General features: G+C 36.5%; 1 non-coding gene across 1 annotated transcript; it reads right to left on the bottom strand.

Annotated features, from left to right (window-relative positions):
* Positions 1-611: 611 nt before the first annotated feature.
* LOC122896760 lies at positions 612-773 on the bottom strand. Its single transcript, XR_006382431.1, has one exon. It is a non-coding gene; the product is annotated as a U1 spliceosomal RNA (small nuclear RNA).
* Positions 774-8,112: the final 7,339 nt, after the last annotated feature.

The raw sequence follows: 8,112 nt of genomic DNA, 5'->3' as shown, positions 1-8,112 counted from the left end.
CAGTATAGAAGAAAAAGCTGTTTTCTGATTAGTCTATCAGGCAAATTTTGCTATTTTGATGATCAATATTGAGTTGTCTGTCAGATACTTACAGTCTCTTTTTACATATGTGTCTTAAAAGCATTTATTCTCACATCACTCTGACAACAATGGAATCATGCTTGGGACAATGGAAAGCGGTACACAGAGCATTTTGTTCCAGTGTTTATTTGTCTTCTGCAAATTGCTGCCAAGTGATATCAAAACACCATGGCAGCAGCCCAAAGTAGTTTCCACTCACCTGAACACTCATTAATAATCTTTCACCTTAAAATCTAGTTGGAATCTTTAGCTGAAATATAGTTCATTTCTTATGACCCTGTGTTTGTTTGGGAAAGGTTGGTTGTACTGAGTTTAGAATTTACAGATCTTAAATTCCTTTGAAAATAAAAAATATCACTTAAAATTTAAAATTTTAAAATATCACTTAAAATACCATCTACTCATTGCCGTGTGTGTGTGTGTGTGTGTATCTCCTTTTTTTAGAGAGAGAGAGAATTTGTGCACATATGCTCTAGTGGGGCGATGGAAGGCAGTGCAGAGGGAAAGAAAACATCTTTTTTTTTTTTTTTAAGGGGAAAGCATGAACACAGTTCACCACTACCAGAATTATGCAGTCGAGTTCCCCACATTTGGGGAAATTGCAGGTGTCTGCACATCTGGAGTGCAATGGGTAAACCTCACCCTGGGAAAACCACCTTTGTGATAGTGGTGAGGGAGAGCATCTTAAGCAGGATCCGTGCTCAGCGCAGAGTTGGATGCAGGACTCTTAGCTCATGACCATGCAATCATGACCCGAACCAGAATCAAGACTTGGACACTTAACCAACTGAGCCACCCAGGACCCCTACTTACTGTTATATTTTAATGGATATGTTTGCTACACCAGAAAGAACCAAAACCTTTCGTATGGAATCTTCCTACTTTAGAAGCAAAAGAAGATCTTTTCAGTAAGAGTACTTTTAAGGCACTATCTTTTTCAGTTGGGAATGATAGGCCACAGAATATTAAATGCAGGCTCACTTGCAGTGTCTTTATTTAAGTTATTCCTATGTCCAACACTTATTTTATAGGAAAAGGGAGGAGCGGATTTTTACATTTATTCATCAAACATCTTTTAATGCCTCTTGTGTGTTGGGCCTATGTTAGGTATGAGTGTACAAAGGTAATCAAATCACAAAACAAAAGGGAAGACACACATGTAAGTGAATAATTACAAATTATTATACTTCTCACAAAAAAGAAGTGCTAATTGCATGCTGTGATGGAGGTGTTAATGCTAAGGTGATTGTGCTACTGGGAAATGTAAATGTATCAACTCAACGTGTACCCTTTAAACTTTCACTCTGCTGTATATCAATTATATCTCAATAAAGCTGGAGGAAAAAAAGGGCTATTTGGCTGAGAAGTTCTAAATTCAGAAATTATATCCACCCTTAGAATTCTACATGACACACTCTTAGAATAGATAGCATTAAATGCCAGTCTTTGAGACATTTTTCTGAACCTGGATATTTTTGGGCTCATCAGTGCTACAATTGAGTTTTAAAGTATATTTAAACCAAGAGTAGAGCAGAAACATTTTTAATGAAAGCTTTATGAGGATTTACTTTTAACTTAACAATAAAAGTTACTCTGGCCTCCTAAAAATTGTTATAGTAGATAACTCCAATTGATTTGCTGTCTCATTTTCCCTGATTTTTCATAATTCTGAATTGTTTTTGCATTCCATGGAGGATTTTAACAAGGTTTCTATCCTTTTTTGTTCTTTTGATGAATTATTTTAAAAATACAGTTTTTCTCTAAGTCCTAAGTTTCAGTGTTTTTGCTTTTGTTTTTGTTTTTGTTTTTGCTGTGTTAGGTTTGTTTGTTTGTTTTTTAAGGATTTTATTTATTTATTTCAGAGAGAGAGTGACTGAGGGAGCATGAGAGGGGAGAGTCTCAGAGAGAGAAAAAGACTCCCTACTGAGCAGGGAGGCCGATTTGGGACTCGATCCTGGGACTCTGGGATCATGACCTGAGCCAAAGGCAGTTGCCCAATCAACCGAGCCACCCAGGTGCCTAGTTTTATATAATATCCATGTGGACTTTCTCATCCATGCAGTTTCAGTTGAGGTGAACCTCTCATTCTGCATTTTACCAAGAGAGAGAAGAAAGATTTCTCATCTATAAACAGAGATGCTAACAGTATTTCACATGGAAGGTTGTTGTGAGTCAATTTTTGTAGAGCATGTGAAATAATGTCTGGCATGTAGCAACTGCTACAAAAATGTAATTAAGTAAAACTGAATATGCATCATCCTTGATTTCATTCATTGTGTCCTTGAGTGCTATGAACTAACCTGAGTCAGCTTTCTGTTGGCTTCTTTTTGGCAGATAATGGTAGCCATCATGAAATTATTGGGTGGCAGGTTAAAATGAAAGCATGTTTGAGCTAAGTTATACCAGACATAAAGACATTTATAAACTAAATATTTATTAGTAAGATAACATAAAACAATAGAAAATAAAAACAAAAAAAATTTTACAGTACTCATTTTATAGTCTCTAGAAGATACAATTAGTTCATCATCCACTGAGGTGCTTTGAGTACTACCTGGAATGAAAGTATTGCTGGAGCCAAGTGCCAAAATCCTAGAAAAAAGGACGCCTGGGTGATGCACGAGTCAGTTAAGCATCTGCCTTCAGATCAGGTCATAATCCCGGAGTTCTCGAATGAGTCCCACATGGACCTCCTTTCTCAATGGGGAGTCTACTTCTCTCTCTGCCTGTACTCCCCTGCCTTGCTCTCTTCCTCTCTTTGCATCTCTCTGGCAAATAAATAAATATAATCTTTTTTAAACATTCTACAAACAAGATATTTCAGTCTTATTCTCTGACGCTCAAAATCAGGGCTGTGAGTCACTAGCATCTGGTGCAAAATTTGAAGACATGCCAAAAAACTTAGCAATCAAGAGAAATAATATTTTAAGTCAATATTTTAAAGGGTTAAAATGAATGCAAAGTAATTTATTATGAGCAAAACATCAAAATTTTAAATAGACACTGTTGTTTAAATTTCTGCATTATTGTTCAACAAAAAGTCATTTCTGAGTTGCCAGTGGTTACTGGCTTTCCATAACAGTTATGAAGGTTAACAATGGCATCTGATCCCATTAGGCCAACGCAGGGTTTTATATATGGTCATATTTTTGATTATAGAGATTCCATTAACTTTCTTCATTTGGTTCAAAATATCGGAGAACATTTTGGTAAACGCATAAAAGGGCACACTTGTTTTGTTGCTGAGCTAAGACTCTAATATGGCTGGATAGGGCATCACTCAAAGCCCTCAAGAGTTCATTTTTGAAGGCAGAGAGGGTAGAGTTTTAGTCTAAGGCATCATCCCTAAAGGCTGTTGACCTTTCTGGGCTTTTTTACCTTGTTTATGTGGTAGGAGTGATTGTCTCTTAAAAAATAAAAATATATCTATATCGACATCTGTCTGTATATAGATCCATCTGTCTTTCTAGCCATGTTATTTTAGCTAATTGAAATAATTTGAATGTCATTATTTTAACCTTTGAGCGTTCATTTCCAACATTCATCATGCCAGTCCACAAGCCATTGTTTCGACCAATAAAAACCCATTTTTGCAATTGTGTGAAAATTAGCAGAGCAACAGCTTCCTGATTAGGACTCATACTGACCACTTCCGGGCCTGTATTCTTGATGGAAAGTTAATTGATCCTTTAAGCATGTGAACTTTTCAATTGCAAACGCACAGTCCCTGGAGCTGAAGCTTTAACTAAGTGACACATATAGAACACAATGTCTTTGATAGGGTATTTTAAAGTAAGTCACAGTGCAACACTGAATTTTAGTCAGTATATTATTTGATCTAAAGTTGGATGGCATATTGTTGCTTACCTCCTAGGCTAATTTAAATATATTCCAAACATATAGAGAATGGGGTTCTGTTTGACTTAAGCTGATATCTTATTTTATCTCTACTATTTGGTTGTCTGAGACACTAAAACACCATTATCATGAGACTATGTGTAATTTTTCTGTAGTATTTGGTCTCATCCTACCTCCATATACATAATTTTAAAAAAGATTTTATTTATTTGTTTTACAGAGAAAAAGGGAGAGGCAGGTGGAGCTTGAGAGGGAGAGGGTGAAGCAGGCTCCCCAATGAACAGGGAGCCCGAAGGCTGGGCTGGATCCCAGGCCCCTGAGATCACGACCTGAGCTGAAGGCAGACGTTTAATGAGTGAGCCACCCAGGTACCCTCCCGACCACATAACTTTTCTTTTAAAGATTTTATTTATTTGAGAGAGAGAGAGTGAGTGGGCTGTGGCATAAGAAGGGGGACAAGCACACTTCCCAATGAACAAGGAGTCCAACACGGGGCTCCATCCCAGCCAGGACCCTGAGATCATGACCTGAACCTAAGTCAGACGCTTAACTGATTGAGCCACACAGGTGCCCCCATGTACATATAATTTTTTTTATGAAGACTACATCTCCCACAGTTCTACAAACATTTCTCCTCCCTATTTCTTGCCTACTTCTCTTCTGGGGGTCTTAGTCTAATTTTTTTTTAATAGAAAGAGATCGATTGAGGGAAGGAAACTAGTACCCAAGTTTCTGCACTCTGGCCAGAGAAAGGTATATGCCTTGATTTCTGGTTGGTAAGTATCTTGGTAAATACCAGTGGCAGACAGTGGGGTAGGGACAACAGTTTCATTTCTTTCCAGCCAGCAGTTTGCATTCCTTGACTGTGTATTTTACAGAGATGGGTAATTTTTCTTCCCAACTAGTTATCAGTTCAAATACTTTCCAGATTCTCACAAAAGGATGATGCCTAGTCCTAGTTAATTTTGCTTTTCACCAAGTATTTATGGAATTCCTCCTTCATGTTAGGTGCTGTTTTAAGCACTAGGGATACAGGGAAAAAAAATCCCCGTCTTTATGGAACTTAAATTATTGTTATGCCTTTTGATTTTATTCTGAATAAGAATTCACGGGATAGCAGTATGATGAACTGCTAGACAGAGGTCATTTGAAGTCCAGCCCAAAAGATTTTAGGCATATCTAATGAGCTTCAATTATTAGGGTCATTATCAGTTTAATTTAGTCTAATATCCATAAGCTACCCCCTAATGAGATTAAGCATTTTAAATAAAACTGTATAGACTTCACTTATTTCCTCTTTCAAAATAATGTACTTTTTTAGCAGTTACTATTTCAAAAAAATCTTTTAACCTAACTGCCACATTATTTATGGGCAGAGTTGACTCAGAAGGATTGAATAACCCTCCCAGGGGATATACCCAATTAAGTAAAGAAGCTGAAACTCAAGCCCAAGCCTTCTGACTTCCAAGTTCAGTACTATTTCCATTATACCAGGCAAGCCTGTAGCTTCCAGGACTTTCCACAGTGATGCATGATTCATCAGGCTCACAGGACAACCAGTAATAAACTCTTCCTCCAAAACAATTTTAGTTATATATTTCACAACTGAGTCAGACGATGGATTTTTTCCAGAATTGCCTGTCAGTATTTCAAAATGTTGTGTTTATTTAGGAAGTCTCTTGTGTCTGTCATGTTAGATTCTGCCTGTTCTGAGAACTCAGAATCAGCACTCCTCAGATGCTACGTGCCTCCTTATAAAGAAACACCCCATGGTTTTTGAGGAGCTGAAAACACAAGCAATGGTAACGTTGCGGGGTGTTGTCTTGACCTGCTTCTGTTAAATTAACTCTTCTATTATATATCTTGGTTTACTTTTTCTCCTGATCAAAACATTAATTTAGAAATCATGCTGGAAAGGGTTTATCCTTTTTTCTACTGTTTCAGATAGGTAAAATGTAACCTTTCAAGTATAAGAGAGTTTTTTTTTCAATCTTGACTTTTACATATTAAATGCATCATTACTTTTAATATGTTGTTAGAAAACTTTCTTTTATCTTTTTTTAACAGCTCATTTTATATTTAATGGGGCCCAATTATCCATTTAACATAGTCGATTGAGCATCCATTTTATGCAAGCTACAAAATTAGTTCCTATATACGTGATTATTCCAGTTTATGGAATGATTTTCAAGTTTCTGCACTGTTTCTGGAGCCCCCAGAGCATCTGACCTGCTTTAAAAAGGATTCATCATTTGGACATCCATCTACCAATCCTATTCACAGGGGGTGAGTCCTACAACTGCGTGAAAAAAAATAAGGATTGTACTGGAAAACACACACACAAACACACCATATATATATATGGTGTATATTTATATTTATATAAATATATATATATTTATATAAATATAAATATATTATGCCACAGAACTTTCTTAGGAAGCAATTGATAATATAACTACTGTACACACATGCACTTACACCTAATGTGACTGGGAAAGAAATATTTCTGTATTGTTTTAGGAAGTCGGTTAAATTGCATGTTCAATCAAATTGAGCAGACATCTCTCCATATGTCCAAAGGCATAAAAATGAGAAATGACAAAAAATCCAAATCTCTTTCCTTAGTTTCTACCAATATAGGTTTTTCTTAAAGCTACTGAAATTATTTTTCAACCATCACGTAAGAACTATTTCCTTCAAGCATCACTGATGGATGCTAAAATGCTAAACATATGATCTCTAGGTATCTCCCAACAGATTACAAGTTAATTATCAAAATTAAAAAAGTAACTTTTTCATAGAGAAATGCAGCAGGTGCCATCTTAAACAAGTCTTAATCTTTAAAGTCATTAACAAACAGCTGAGCATCTTGTTGGGATTCACTAATGACACACTACCCCTGCCTAAGATGTGTAGTGTAAATGATGTACACTTACGGAAACGTCAGACAAATCCACATTGAGAGAGATTTTGTGACCCAGCTAGCCCATGATCTTCAAAAAGGTTACTGTCATGAAAACAAACAAAAGACTAAGGAATTATTTTAGTTGAAAGGGGATCAAGGAGACCTGACAGGTAAATGCAGTGCAAAGTCCTGGACTGGGACAGAAATATCCAAAAAGAACATGATGGAGATAATTAGTGAAGATCGAAAGTAAGATGTATATTGTATAATAGTGCTTTCATATAATGCCTCTGAATTTGATAATTATCTATAGTTAATTAGGTAAGAAAATGTCCTTGTTCTTGGAATTTGCACTGAAGTATTGAAGAGTAAAAAGCATGGTGTTTGCAACTGTCAGGTCAGGAAAAAAAAAAGCCTGGCATACACAGGTTTTTGTATGAATGTATGTATGTATACACTCCATACATATAATGTATACATACATACAGTAGTATGTATACAGACATAATACAATACATAGTATGTATACACTCAAATACATAAATGTTAATAAATAAAGTAAAATATGAAAAAGTTAATTCAAGAAAAACTGCCAAGCTAAAAACCGGAAGAAAAGTGAGACTTACTGCAACAACAATGGTTGTTATTTCCTACAGTCTGTAGCCTGAGAAATAACAGAGTACTTCAAATTAAGTGATCAAGATTAGGGACAAAACTGTCAGGTTTATTTTATTTATAAATCTAACAAGTCCAATTTTTTTTCTTTTTGCTTCAGTGTCATAAACTATTTCTTAATTGCTTTAGGTGGCTTATGAGATTTTGCATAGAAGGCAACTTAATTATGCTTTCTTGAACTTCTTTCTCTCTTGTTCTACTCACCATTCAGGCAGATGGTTTTGTTGCTCTCCAACAAGGGACGCTTGGATTCCGTACAGCACCCTCCCGGGTGCCTTGACGTCATCTCCATTCACACAGGGCGTGTTGAGCATAGCTCGTCATTAGGCTGCCCGAACCATGGTAACCCTGTAACAGTAAGCCGTGGAGAGAACATGGATCATTCTTTCTAGGGGCATGTTGTGAGGAAATCGGCTTTCATTACAGGCTTTCTTCTCCTGGAGGTGGTATGGATTAGATGCTGTAAGCACTGGGTAGAATCTCTCTGTTCTCCTAAAAGGCCACGTTCAAGATCTATAGGAGCCATGCTTCTTACTTTCCCACAGCCATTTTCAGTTTCTTTCTGAGCCTTTAAAATGGAAACCCTTTCC

This window comes from Neovison vison, chromosome 1 (genome assembly GCF_020171115.1).
Source record: "Neovison vison isolate M4711 chromosome 1, ASM_NN_V1, whole genome shotgun sequence".
In the NCBI taxonomy this organism is placed as follows: Eukaryota; Metazoa; Chordata; class Mammalia; order Carnivora; family Mustelidae; genus Neogale; species Neogale vison.
Note: the sequence above shows the minus strand (reverse complement) of the source record. Positions and strands in the feature narration are given on the sequence as shown.